The 15,027-nt window shown below is 47.0% G+C and overlaps 1 non-coding gene across 1 annotated transcript; it reads right to left on the bottom strand.

Annotated features, from left to right (window-relative positions):
• Positions 1–3,594: 3,594 nt before the first annotated feature.
• LOC147825857 (U6 spliceosomal RNA) lies at positions 3,595–3,701 on the bottom strand. Its single transcript, XR_015440180.1, has one exon. It is a non-coding gene; the product is annotated as a U6 spliceosomal RNA (small nuclear RNA).
• Positions 3,702–15,027: the final 11,326 nt, after the last annotated feature.

Raw genomic sequence — 15,027 nt, forward strand, 5'->3', positions numbered from 1 at the left:
GCAGGAGATCATGGTGCCCTGGGAGATCTGAAGGCAGTTTTGTGTTGACCTTGGGATGGCAGGTGATTCTGGGAAGGTGGATGAGGCCAAGGCGGGCAGCATCCAGGTGAGAAAGGTTCTGGGGAACCCAAAGCTCCTAGTGCTCTTGAGTAGTGGCTCTGTGAGCCCATTTGTCATCAAGCTAGGGGGGCAGGAAGGGGCCAGTGGGGGCCAGGCTTTGCCTGCAACAGAGACCAGATTAGTGCGGTATGGTGAGGACCTGGGTGTCAGCTCCAGGTTGCTCTGAGCCTCAGCAAGTTCCACCATTGCTCTTTGCCTCAGTTTCACCATCAGGACCACATAGGGTGTTGTGTGCAATGATGGAGAGGCTTAACTTCCTCTCAGGCCTAGCATTATCCGTTTCTTTTCTGGGGTCCTAACACACTTAGATTTGGGTGAAAGAGGATGGAGGGCAGTGAAAAAGAGGGCTCAGTGTGAGCAAAGGGACAGAGAGTTCCTAAAGGCTGCCCAGGAAACCAGAAGGGAACGACGGAGGGGACTTGGTCAAGAGGACCTGGGGTGCCAAGTGTAAGACTGAAATGAAAGGATTAGGAAAACATGTCCAAAATATGGTACTTAAGGTTATCGACAGAGACTGGCTGGGAGCAGAATTGGAAGGAGCAGGGAAATCTGCCAAAAGACAGTTAAGAATTCTGTCTTGAGTTGATCCTAATTGTTAGATTCAAAGGGGGAAATATTGAGGCCCTGACATTTCCATCACCACCTTGGCCTAGTTCCTGGGATCCCTGAAACATTGTGCTCACCCAGATGCAGTGCATTTTCCCTTTCTTCCTTCTGTTAAAAAGCAAAGGAGTGCTTTATACATGCTACTACATGCATCACTGGCATAGATAGGCCTTGAGATTTCCTTTAATGAGACCGTCTTTGTCTTCAGGGTGTAAAAAGCAGTTTGCCCCCTCAATTACAAGTGAGTATCACTTTCTCCTAATGGTGATTACTGTTTACAAGTCTGTCCCCCCCAGATGGAGCTTGATAGAGACAAAAAGACAGGTCTGGTTGTAAAAGCCAGGCCCTAGTATGTTGCAAAAGGACTCAATAAATATTTGTGGGATGAATGGATGGAATTTTTCACTTGTTTGTTTTTGTTTTGTTTTATTTTTGTGGGACTGGATATTGACCCCAGGGCTTTTGGACTAAGCTGCATCCCCAGCCCTTTTTATTTAAGTTGTCCAAATTGAACTTGTGATCCTCCTGCTTCAGTTTCCCAAGTAGCTGGGATCACAGGTATGCATCACCTTACACAACTGGATGGGATTTTTCAGAACCCACTCCTGAAGCCCACCTTTCTCCCCTGTGCCTTTTTAGGGATAGTCAGAAGAAAGCTTTAGAAGACGTGGAAACTTCTAACGGGGTCAGTTGTGGAAGACCCCATAGTTGGTGGGACAGACAAAGCCCTGACTAGAAAGGTTGTCGAAGATGCTATATTCTCCAAGTAGAGGAATGGTAAGAGCTCTTGGAGGACTCTGGATTGGGGTAGATGTGGACCCAGGAGGAAGGAGCCAGAGATGACACTAAGGTTCCATGCTTGGATCTCTCAATGGGTCCAGCCTAGTCACAACCTGGATGGGCGCCCAGCCAGCCCCTCTGGCTGTGGCTGCACCTAGAGATCTTATCAAGGGACATGGCTGATACACAGCACTGAGTCATGGGACCTGAGGCCTAGAAAACAGTTCTAATGTTGAAACAGGCTCAGGGGAGAGGACAGGATGGGTGTCTAATTTGCCATTATCACCCACAGTTCCTGTCTCCTAAGGTCACCTTGATGTCCATCACTCATCTTTCACCCTGTCATTCACATGTCATCTTTGCATCACAACCATTGCCCCTTTTGTGCCTATGCTGTCACATGCCCCAGTTCCCACCACCATGACCTTTCCTGCGTTGCTAGCATTCCTGCCCCAGCCCTGGGCCAAAGACTGTTGCCATCTGAACCAATCCCATCATTCATCAACTGCCTCCTCAGCCCTGTCACTTGCCAGTTCCATCCCCGTCCCACCTGGGCTGTCCTCACCTGTCTGTCACCCTGGCCATCTTCACCGCCACAGGCCTGTCTTTGTCACACATTTCTCAGCTTCCTCTCCCACTCTCACCACCTGTTCCAGGTCCCCCTCACCTCTAAGTCCTCTACATGGTCCTTCATGCTGTCACCACTGCTCCCTATCCTCTGCGTTAGTTTGCTGCCCCATCCCTACCTCCTCCTCATTACCACCGTCAATCTTCTTTCCAGCCCCTCACACAGGTCCTCACATGGGACATACTGTGCTCCCCTTGCCCTGCCTTCCCAGCCTCTGGCCTCCCCCAGGCTTCCCTCACTGGATCAGCCATGCCTCTTCCCTTTGCTCTCTGTCCTGTCCAGGGGTGGTTCATTTCGATCCGAGCCTTTGCCATGAACTTTGCCTTTGCCAGGATATTGAGAGAATTCTGGGTAGTGCACTGACAGGAGGCCCTGAATCTCTCCCTGGCAATGGCCTCTGCCCAACCTGGCCTTAAAATTCCTATTTATTATATTGAGTAATATTTTCCTTTTTAGTCTTCCCCAGTGTGTCCTCAAACTCTCACCAGATTATCTGCCTAAGATAGCTCCCTAGTTCCCCATACTTGACACTCGGGGTAACCATGTGTCTAAGGCTATGTCGTCCACTGGATGGACACTCTGGGCGGGCATTTAACTGTGTTTGTCTTGGTCACTGTCAGGTCCCCAGAGCCTGGCACAGTGTCTGGCTTCTGGTAGGGGCTCGATAAATGTCTGTGGAGGGAATACATATGATTTCTTGAGCCCTTTGCTTGTGCTGGGCATCGTACTAAATACTTTTCACTTATTAACTTGAATTATTTTTGGCTTCTTTTCTATTTTGTTTATTTTTCAGTGTTCAAAGGGCTTTTTAGCTAATTTGGCACAATCAATTCTTTTTTTTTTTTGGTACCGGGGATTGAACTCTGGTCCTTGCGCTTGTGCAGCAGGTGGCGAAACCACTGAGCTAAATCCCCAGCTGGCACAATCACATCTGACAAAGTTCATGTAAAGAAGCATGTTTGGTTACTCATCAGAAACCGAGGACACTTAGAGAAAGTCACTCACACAGGGAAAACACTTTCGTACAATTAGGACAAAGAAGCTGGGCATGGTAATACATGCCTGTGATCACAGAATTTGGGAGGCTGAGGCAGAAGAATCACCATGAGTTTGAGGTCAGCCTGGGCCACAGAGTGAGTTCAGGCTCAGCCCGAACTTCATAGCAAGATCCTGTCTCAAACAAACAAACAAACAAATGAACAAACAACATTAGGGCAAAGAGAAACTCAGCTTATGCTGTCACCTCTTGATTCATCTTTTTGATCTCCAAGGGAGGTTGAAGAAGCCGGGGACAAATAGGATGGCATGAGGAGGAGGTACCTAAAAAAAGATCCTTTTTGATTTCTGGAAAGTAAAAAAAAAAAAAAATCCTCACCTCATACAATAAAATTTATGGTTCAAGAGATAAATATATAAAGAATTAAAATAAACATATTTCTCATATTTGCTTTCTTTCTTCTTTTAGTATAGAACACTTCACAGATTTGCATGTCCTTTTTGTGCAGGGGCCATGCTAATCTTCTCTGTACCGTTCCAACCTTAGTACATATGCTGCCAAAGTGGGCACTTATTTTCTTTTTTCAAAAGGAAAAAAAAAGGGTCTTGGTAAGTTGTCCAGGCTGGTCTTGAACTCATGATCCTCCTGTCTCAGCCTCTTGAATAGCTGGGATTACAGGCATGTGCCCCCATGCCTGGGAATATTTCTCATATTCTTTTTTTTTGGTTCCAGGGATCAGGGTCCTTGTGCCTGTGGGACAGGCGGTGGAACCACTACGCTAAATCCTGGGCCCTATTTCTCAAATTCTTTATCCCATTTATTTCATTTCTGATGATTTATTCATGGGAAAACAATTGAAGACATAGAAAAAGCCTTTGCTCAAAGGTCTTCAATTCAATGTTGTTTTTAATATTGAAATATTAAAATATAAATGTGTATTTATGAATTAAAAAATGAAACATAAAACTGAAAAAGTTGGAAGACTCAGTGTGGCAATGCATGCCTGTAATCCTAGTATTTGGGAGGCTGAGGCAGGAGGATCACAAGGTTGAGGGCAGCCTGGGCTGCACAGCAAGACCCTCTCTCAATTTTTTTTTTGAAAAATTGGAAACAAACTAAATAAGAGATAGAGGATAGATTAAGTGGTGTGTAGTTTGTCTCTTAGTTACTAAAATCATGATTCTGAAGAGTTGATAATTATTCTAGAATCATAGCATTAGGTAAAAAGACATTATACAAACAGGCTGATACAGAATTCTTTTCAATTATGTCAACAAAATTTTTTAGAGAGATTAATGGATGAAAAGGAATGAAAGCATTAATAGGCATTATGTTATTTCTGAATTGTGAGCAATTTACTTTTATTTCTTGTAGTTTCACCTTTTCTTTGATAGGCATCATTATATTTGTAATAAAAGACATACATTTATAAAAGAGAGGCAAAAATAATGTTTTATGTGAGTGTTAGTGTTTTATAATTCCCTATTGGTTTTTGATTTACTAGATTATAAATTCTATGAGGCCAAAATACTTGTCTATTTCCCAGCACCAGACTTGGTTGTTGAATGAAAGGCTGGTAGATAAAGTAGAATGCAATGGGGTTCATGAAATGGGCTTTTATGCTGCATCTCTCACCTTTTTTCACTTTAACTCACCAGGATAACCCTCTATACACAGAATGTTTTGAGAGCTGCTTTTTTTTTTTTTTTAACAGAGTCTTGCTATGTAGTTCAGGCTATCCTTGAACTCACTATGTAGCCCAGGCTGGCCTCTAACTTGTACCCATTCTCCTGCCTTAGTCTCCTGAGTGCTGGGATTACAGGAGTGTACTACCATGGCCAACCAAGAGCTAGCTTTTTTTTGTTTTGTTTTGAGACAGAGGTGTTGCTTAGTTCAGGGTGGTCTTGGACTCACTATGCTTGAACTGAGAACTCCTGTCTCAGCCTCCCAAGTGCTGGGATTACAGGCGTGTGCCACCACACCTGGTCTGGGTACTGCCTTGATCTACAAAACTAAAAAACCCTCCACACATACATAAAGGTACATTTAAGCAGCATTATGAATCTGAGAGTACCACACACTAACTATGAAAATGAGACCCAATTATGCACTAAGCCTACTCCTCCTTGCTCCCATGTCAGAGAGGGTGCCACCCCAGCCAGCAGCCTGGAGGTTGCCCCCGGCTTCTCAGTCCTGCATTCCCACAGTAATCACTCACTGCGCTCCAGCCCAGCCTCTGTTTCCACCTCTGGTGTGACTCCCTTTGTTCCAGTCACCACCATTTCTTACCTTTGTTCCTACAGTTGCCTCCTAACCAGTTCCTCTGCTCTACCTATTCTATTCACCCCAAATCCTTCTGAGCTACAGCCATGCTTTAAAGTTTGTTTTGGTGGTTCTGGGGATGAAACCCAGGGCCTTATGCATGCTAGGCAAGTACACTGCTGCTGAGCTACACCCCAGCCCCAGAGGGTGCTGTACACTAACCCTCTCTGCCACTCTCCCTTACACCTTCAATGCCTCCTCATCACTCTCAGCAGCAAGTATAGCCCAGGCTGACCTCTTCCATGTCCTGGTGCCCCATCCTGCTCCAGCCATCTAGAATATCACAGCTGATATTTTTCAGCCACCTCCCTCTTGGCCTTAGCAAGAGTTTTTTCTTCTGTGGAAGGGAATGGGGAATGGGGAGACCATTCTTTCTATCTCCCCTCCCCCCCCCTTTTTTTTTGAGACAGGGTCTTGCTCTGTTCAGCTGGCCTTGAGTACACTCTATAGCCTAGGGTGGCCTCAAATCTGCCTCAGCCTCCTAAGCACTGGGGTCAGAGGTGTGTGGCACCATGCCCCACTGATCTCCTGCCTCTCTGCCTGGCTGACTCCTTCCCACCACTGCTATTAAAGGGGATGCCCGGGCTGGGGATGTAGCTCAGTTGTGCAGCGCCTGCCTGGTAAGTGTGAGGCCCTGAGTTTGATTTCCAGTACCAAAAAATAGTGGATGTCCTTTCCTCTGGGAAGCCTTCCCTGATGTTCCTCCCCATTGGGTGCCCTCTTCTCAACTCCCATGGGCCCTGTGCTTATTACTTCTACTTCCATCATTATGAGTCCTTGTTTACCCAGTAGCTTCCCTTTAAGTCCTATAAACTCTCCAGGATGGAGATGGGATTTTTCTCTCCAACGCACATCTAGCACTCAGCACTTAGGAGGTCTTCCACTGATGTTGAATGACTGAATGAGAAAAAAAGTACCCTGGGATTACTATTTCTTGGTGTTGAGGGTATAGCTCAGTGGTAGAGTGACTAGCAGGCAAGAGGCTCTGGGTTTGATTCCTAGCATCAATGAAAAAACAAAGGTAGTATTTCTAAAGACTTTCAGAAGTGCTGGGTATACCTGTAATCCCAGCACACAGGAGGCTGAGGCAGGAGGATCAGCACGAGTTCAAGACCAGCCTGGGCTACATAGTGAGTTCAAGTCCATCCTGAACTACACAGCAAGACCCTGTCTCCAAAAAAAAAAAAAAAAAAATCAAATCAAATAAACATTTTAGGAGACTGAGGAAGGAGGGTAGCAAGTTTGAGTCCCTCCTGAGTAACTTAGTGAGACTGACTCAAAGTAAGCATAAAAAGGTCTAGGGATGTTGCTCAGTGTGAAGGCCCTGGGTTTAATCCTCACTAGCACAAAAAAAAAAGCCAAACTCTGAAGTGAACATTCAGAAAAAGGTATCCTAAAAAAGATTCATAAATTCTCCAAAAAAGATATAATTGCTTGGCTGGGGATTTAGCTCAGTGGTTTCAGAGCCTGCCTCACAAGCGCAAGGTCCCGAGTTCGATCTCCGGTACCAAAAAAAAAAAGAAAGCACAAAAGATATAATTGCTTTATGATTTAACAAATAGTGTGGATTTGATAGGCAGAAATGTAAAGGTAAATAAGTAGCTAGAGTGCTCTCTTCGGTAGCACATATACTAAAATAAGTAGCTAGAAACAGTGGCATACAGGATAGGGCAGTGTGAGCCTTCTACACCATCTGTGTATTTTATCACAGACATTGTTTAGAATTGCTGCTGCTTGGGTGGGGGATTTAGCTTAGCAGGACCGTGCACGCCTGCCTTGCAAGCCAAGGTTCTGAGTTTGATCACCAGTACCGCAAAAAAAAAAAAAAAAAAAAAAGGATTGTTGCTGCTGCTGCTGCTGACAAGTAGCAGCAGACTGACTTTTAGACAGTCCCCACCCCCACCCCAACTCCAGGGTTGAGAATCGAACCCAGGGCCTTGCACATTAGTTTTCCTGCTTTTGAGGCTGATGATGCACCCCCTATTGCCAGCCCTTGGGAGGACTGCCCCCTCCCATTTAGTATGCTACCAGTAAGAAACCCTGATTACTGAGCGAGTTGGTCTGGTTTCCCTACCCTCCACGCAGAGCTGGAATCCAATCTCCCAAAACTCTACACCAAGGGCTTTCTCTCCCAGAGCTGGGCTCACCACCCTGTGGCTTCTCTGGCACCCAGCTCCTCAGGAGAACTCTCGGCCTCTCCTGGCTGGAGGCTGTGAGAAGGAACTGGGGCCTCTACAGTCCTGTCTCGGCCACTAACCCACCACCAGGCCTTGGCAGTTCTCAGGGTCTCAGGATCCTTTCTGAGCTGGGAAAGGGACATCAGCTGTGGAGATGAAGTTGCCCTCACAGGACTTCTCTTCTGGCTCTTCTCTGACTAGACTAGATATTCTGCCCCTAGGGACTGGCTGGATTGGGTGTGTCAGGCAAAAGGACAGAGGCAGGTCTGGACAGGTGGACAGGGGAGCCTGGGCCCCAGAGTCGGGTGTGTGTATGTGTTGTGGGGAGGGGTCAGAAGGGGTGGATCCCAGGTAAAGGTCAAGGATGGGAGAGGTGCTCCAGCAGGCCAGCTGCCTGTAGTACTTGGTCATTGCCTCCAGGAACTGCAGAGATGATGCTGGGCTGGGCTGGATCACGGCTTACCATGAGCTGTGGAGCGGCTAGAGGGTAGAAGAGCCCTGTGGTGAGGTTACTTCTAGGTTGGAAGCCAAGGTCCTTTTCTGGGAAGGAAAGGCAGTATCATGAAATTAGGAGGGATCCATGCAAGCTGACAGGAGGGGCAGGTGATGGTGGATCAGGGAGAATGAGCTGCCTCCTTATTTGGCTGGATACTGAGGAAGGAAGGGAAAAGCCATGGCATTCAGTCCCTCTGTTGGAGAAAGAGCTGCCTTGTCAGAAGCCAGTGAAGATGCTGGGACACCCTGGGGAGCCTGGGCACCTATGGCCCTCAACAGAATTTGGGGTATTCATAGCTGAGGAGGAAACCTTGGGACACCTGGGCTTTGGTCAGGCCAGCTCAGGACCTTGTTTGTTCCTCTGTGAAAAATTGTTCCTTGGTTCCTGCTTACCAAAAGGAGACCAGAGACAAAGTGCTACCTGACCTGGTCACCAGAGACTGGGGAGTCTCAATCCCTTCTCATGTTCACAGTTGAAATTTGGGCTGAGTGGGCTGAGGGGGAACTCCCAGGCCTGTTAGAGGCAGAGTGGTGCTTCATGTTGTCAGAAGCCTGATCACAGCCACCCAGCAAAGGCTCCACAGGAATGAGAGGTTGGGGGACAATCCTTTTCCTCCCTTCCCAGTCTGATCCCCTGCATTCAAGGCCCTTGTATCAGAACCTCCACTCACCTATCCTATCTCTTCCCCACAGTCCCTCTGCTGTAGTCCTTCACACTTTTCTACAGGTATTTATCGAGTGCCCTCTATATGCCAGGCATCTTCCAAGCCCTGGGGATTCTGTGGACCTTTGGTCCCTTTGCTCATTCCCCTTTCTCCAAGGGAAAGCAGGCAAAAAAATAATGGAGGTTTAGGGTTTAGTGGCTATGAAAGAGATAAGTCTGAATGGGAGCCCACAGAAGACATCACATCAGTCTAGGGGAGGAAGGAAGCAGGTAACATGAGCCTGAGCTTGGCATTTTCCAGGGAGAGCTGCGGGGAACAGCTGGAGCGTGGGCAGGACATGGTGGAGTCACTCCAACAGTCTTCAGGGGTTCTACAGACTGCTTGTTGCACACAGCCAATATTAAAAAATTAAATTATGTAAACATATAATTAAATTATTTAAAAAACAAAGGTAATATATAATCACTTCGTAATTATTGCTACATTTTACCATTATCTGTGCACTTCAAAGTATTGATATCTATCATATCTTTAAAATGGAGTGTATAATGGTAACGCTGCTGCTCATCTCTTCCCAACTTCTTGTGCAGTGACATCACATTGGTAGTTGGAAAACTGATAAACACTACACAACAGGGCTTAACTGATTGTTTTGTTGATTGCATGGACCAGGAGTTGACAAACTACAGTTTGCAGGCCAAATCTACCTTGCAAACTAAGAATTTTTTGAGGGGGAGTGGGTACTGGAGATGGAACCCAAGGGTTGCTTAGCTCTATGCTTAGCCCTATTTTCTTTTTGGTACCAGGGATTGAACTCAGGTCCTTGCGCTTGTGAGGCAGGCAACAGAACCACTGAGCTAAATCCCAGGCCCAGCCCTATTTTATTTTGAGATAGGTTCTCTTTTTTTTTTTTTTTCCGTACTGGGGATCTAACTCAGAACCTCAAGCTTGCCAGGCAGGCGTTGTGCCACTAAATCCCTGGCCTGAGATGGTTTTTTCATTTAGTTGCACAGGCTGGGTTTGAATTTATGATCTTTTTGCCTCAGTTTACCGAGTAGTTGGGATTATAGGAATGTGGCACTGCACCTAGTTTGTAATAAAGTTTTATCAAACAGGACATAGTGCTGCATACCTGTAATCCCAGCACTCGGGAGGCTGAGGCAGGAGGATTGCAGGGAGTTCCAGACCAGCCTGGGCTACATCGTGAGTTCAAGGCCATCCTGAACTACATAGTGATAAACTGTCTCAAAAAAATAAAAACAAGAAGAGGTTTTATGAGAACATGAACATGTTCATTTATTTATATATTGCACATAGCTGCTTCATGCTACACTGGTGGAGTTGAGCAGTTATGACAGAGACTATATGATCCACAAAGCCTGAAATATTTACCATCTTTTTTTTTCCTCAAACCCCCTCCCTCCCTCCATATTTACAATCTTTGCAAAAATGTTTATCAATACTTGGTCTAACCAGGCATGGTGCACACACCTGTAATCCCAGCACTCTGGGAGGCTGAGGCAGGAGGATTGGGAGTTTGAGCCCAGCCTGGGCAATTTAGCAGGATCCCCTCAAAATAAAAAAAAAATTTAAAAAGGGCTGGGATTATAGCTTTGTGAGAAGGGCCTGTCCTCAACCCCCACTACTGGAATTGAAAAAAATCCTTGGTCTAGATTTAAGAAAGTGATAGAGAAAAATGTTAATAAGGTGTACAGATTAAACTTGAAACGTGTAAAGTATCCATAGCCATTATATTGTGAATAGAACAAAACACTGAAAAGATATTCTTCCAATATTTGAAAAATCCCTATTTTTGTCTTACTCTTTAATGTAAATGAAAATATCAATCAACATTACATTGGAACTATACTCAGTCAATGACATGAATGACTATTGAATTGAATAGAAATCAAGCATTTGTTCATGGTCTGGTTTTTACAAATCTTGTGAACTGCAACCAGAAGTTGGCTGCAGATACAGGTTGCCAAAAATCAAAGAAAGTAAGCCAGTATATATCTATAATCTTAGCACTTGAGAGGCTGAGGCAGGAGGAGTTCTAGTCCAGCCAGTGAGTTCAGAGCCAGCCTGAACTACATAATGAGATCTTGCCTCAAAATCAAACAAACAGCAAATAACAAAAAATCAGAGAAGGGGCGGGGATTTAGCTCAGTGGTTCAGGCACCTGCCAAGAAAGCGCAAGGTCCCGAGTTTGATCCCCAGTACCAAAAAAAAAAAAAAAAAAAAATCAGAGAAAGCATTCTACAGAGCAATTGATTCCAAGATGTACAATAAAGAACATGGAATGACAGGTGTGGTGGTGCTCACCTGTAATCCCAGCACTGGGGAGGCTGAGGCAGGAGGATCACTGGAGTTTGAGGCTAGACTGGGCTACATTGTGAGTTCAAGGCCAGCCTGAACTGCATAGCAAGGTGTGTCTCAAAAAAACACAAACAAACAACCTAGTGTACTTTAGTATTACTTGTTTTGTTTGTTTGTTTGTTTGTTTTTGAGACAGGGTGTTCTGCTACTGAGATACACTCCTAGTCCATTACTTTTTTTCTCCCAGGGCCTATGTACTGAGCTACATCTCCAGTCACTTTTTTTTATTTTTTGAGACAGAATCTTGCTATGTAGTCCAGGCTAGACTTGAATTCAGAGGGGTTCCTCCAGCCTCAGCCTCCTAAGTACTGGGATTATAGGCACCACCATGCCCAGCTGGGCTTTCCTTTTTGCTGGCTCAGCAGGTTGGCAAGTGACTCAAGTTGCCACAGGTTGGCATGTGACTCACTTCCTATCCACAAATAACCTTTGTTCAGGAAAGTGTAGGGGTACACAGGATATGGCATCTCTGCATTCATCTATCTAGGCAGATATGGTGTTACACACTTGGGTCTGAGACACAAATCTGTGACTGTGGGCCAGGGATTTATCTCAGTGGTGCCATCTCCTGCCTCACAACCACAAGGTCCTGAGTTCAATCCCCGGTACCAAAAAAAAAAAAAAAAAAAAAGGAAACAAATCTGTGACTGTAAACACAGAAAGTCCTGTGCCCAGAGCCCTTGTGGGCTGTGCAAAGTGTGGGCCCCCACTGGGAAGGGTGCCTGTGGCATTAGCAGAGGGGCTGTGCGTTAAGGACAGCACTTCCCACACCACATGAGCAGGATGCTCCCTGAAAGAGACAGGCAGCTTCAGAGTCTAGTGAGCCTTCAGAGGAGGCCTGGGCAGTAAGAGTGGGGGGTACCCTGACCACAGTTTGTCTTCCCCAGGATGGGCTGGGCTGGCCCAACTGGAAGAGCCAGGCACTCTGACTGTGGTCATAGTGGTAACTTCCTTATCCCTCAAGCCCACAGCTGCAAGCTAGGGTGGCTCCCCTGTCCTAACCCCAAGAAGGCATGCACACTCCATGGCCATTCAGGCAGGCCAGGAACTGGAGTGTGGCAGGTAGGCATAGAGTCAGGGCTTTATTTACCCGCCTCTACAGCAGGAAGGACACAAGGCTCTGAGTGCTGTCTGCTCTGAAGAAGTATGGGGAGAGCACATCAGCCTCAGGCTGCTCATGGCCCTGGCTAGCTTGGACCTGTGTACCCTGGCACATGCTGCGTGCATACACAGCGTGATGGCTGGCTGTGTTGGCCCTACCCCAGTGCCCAGGACCTCGTGCTGCCTTCCCGTCATGCTCTGTGATCTTTGTTATGCCTGAAGTAGAGCAAGGAGTCTGGGACTGGAGCCCAGAAGCCTGGACTACTCCCTGCTGTCACTTAGTGACTGTGGAGATGTTTCTTTAACTTTCTGGCTGGAAAAAGTAGAAGGGGCAATCACCCCCATAGGGCCACTTTACAAGGCTGCTGGGGATCAGGCTTGTGGAGTCATAAAGAAAGTCAGAGAAGCTTGGTACTGGAGGCTTCACCTGGGAGATGGCCGCATTCCCTGCATCATCTGGTTGAAGAGCTAGGAACTGCAATAGGTAACCATCTCCAGAGAACTTGTACTCTACCCTACAAGCACCCTCCACCTTCAGATGTGAAGAACGTAGGGTTCTGATGCTGAGCTTCAAAACAAATTAACAATGTGACAGGCCAAGACCTGCCTGCAGCTAGGCTGGGAAAGTCTTTCTACCCATCCCTGCCCCTAGGCCCCCAAGGGTGTGGAAGGTGGAGGGAGGGGGAGAAAGAGAGTGAAAACGCCCCTCTCCCCACCAATGCCCCAGCTAGCTCACATCCCTGTCTCTCTCAGATCCCCATTCCCATCCCAGCTTGCTTCCTCCCAGTTTCTCACTCCCTGAATTCAGAGGTTTCATCCTGAGGCTGTAGGCTTAGTCAGAGCAAACAGAGACAGCACTAAAGTCAGCAAAACAAGAAAGGTAGCAGCATAGGTGAGGTGGAAAAGAAAACTTGGAAGCCACAGTGAAGTTGTGTGGGCTGGGCTGGATGGAGCCATGTGTCTCTGGTAGAGCAGCCCCTTGGGGCTAAGGCTGGGCTGCTTGTCCCCCATGGGGAGCCAGGGGTGGGCTCCAACGGTATCAGGACAAAGGAGGCAGCATAGACAGCCAGCAGGGGACGTTATGACTACCTCTTGAGGGCTGAAAAGCAAGTGGCTGGGAGTCTGGGGGTGAGGGTTGCACCCCTCTGAGGGCTTCTGCTCAGGTGCCTCAGCAAATAAGACGCTAATGGGGCTGGGTTGTGGGTGGGGAGTGGGTGGGAACAAACAGGCTGGAACAGGAGTGAAAAACACCTGGCTTTCTGCCCTACCCCTGCTGCTGGCCCAGGGCTCACGGAAGTGGAGCCTTGGATTCCTGGGGATGCCCAAGACAACCACACACCACCCACAGGCGGAGTTGGCCTCCTTGAAAAACTGTGTTTCTTCCACTCAGGGTAAAGGGAGCTCGGTTCTCTCAACATGTATTTATTGTGCACTTGCTGAGTTCCCAGTGAGGGAGAAATCATTTAGAAATCAGATGCCACCACCCACCATGGGCTCAGCCAGCCAGGACCTCCCCAGGACCCAGCCTACCCGAGGTCCTGTCATGCCTGGATCTCCCAGTTGCTCAGTGAGCTTGAGCCAGATGCCTGTTGATTGAGCCAGTGGTGGTTGCAGGGGATTGCGGGGCGCCTGGGGGCAACCCAGTCCCTATGTTCAAGGGCCCACTGGGAGTTCAAGTTCAGAGAGCTCAGAGGTCAGGCTGGAATGAGAAGGGCTGGGAGACTGGATGTGCCTGGCTGGAGATCTAGGTGGAAGGCCCTGGGGTTGGGTCTTGGTGCCAGTGGAATGAGCACACAACACTCTATCCCAGCCCTTCTAGCTTGGTCTTGGCATCTGGCAACGTGGGTCAGAGCAGAGTTGGGGCAGGCCCCAAGAGCAGGATTCCCCTTTCTCAAACACTTCCATTCACTACCCAGAGTTTACCAGGTACTTGCCACACCCACTATGAAAAACTTGAGGATTAGAATCTTCATTTTATAGATTAAGATACCTCGTTACATATCTTGCTTAAAGTCACCCACGCACCAGTTAAGAAGCTGAACTGTAGTTAAGCTCAGGTTACCTACCTATAAAGACTGAACCATGATCAGCTCACCACCCAGGCAGAGGAGCATCCCTGCATGAGGAAACCTCAAAGCAGCTTCAAACTCAGGTTCCTGGTCAGGAGGAGGTCCCTGGGTCTCTCTCTCTCTCCCTCTCTCTTTCCTGGGGATCCAACCCAGGTCCTCACACATTCTAGGCAGGCACTCTACTACTTAGTTACACCTTGAGCCATTTCTTTCATCTTTCTCACAGTGTTCCTCATCCTGATTCCCTCCTTTCTCCAATGAACCCAGCCCCTAAGACCGTATCTTTACTAGATTTTTTTTCCTTTAGATTAAAAAATTGCATTCAAGGGCTGGGGATTTAGCTCATTGGTTTCACTGCCTGGTGCACAAGCTCAAGGACCTGAGTTCGATCCCTGGTACAAAAAAAAAAAAATTGCATTCAATATCTTTAGCTATTAGGGAAATTGCAAATCAAAATTACACTGAGGCCGGGGATTTAGCTCAGTGGTTTCACCACCTGCTGCGCAAGCGGAAGGATCTGAGTTTGATCCCTGGCACCAAAAACAATAACAAGAAAAAAACTACACTGAGATTCTATCTTACCCAAGTCAGAATGGCTATCACGAAGAATATAAAAAATAATAAATGCTGAAGATGTGGGGAAAGGGGAAGCCTTTTACACTGCTGGTGAGAATGTAAATTAATACAG

The sequence above is a fragment of the Heterocephalus glaber genome, unplaced genomic scaffold (genome assembly GCF_053883595.1).
Source record: "Heterocephalus glaber isolate CG9 unplaced genomic scaffold, H.glaber_assembly_v1.0 deba00001481, whole genome shotgun sequence".
NCBI classification, from domain to species: Eukaryota; Metazoa; Chordata; class Mammalia; order Rodentia; family Bathyergidae; genus Heterocephalus; species Heterocephalus glaber.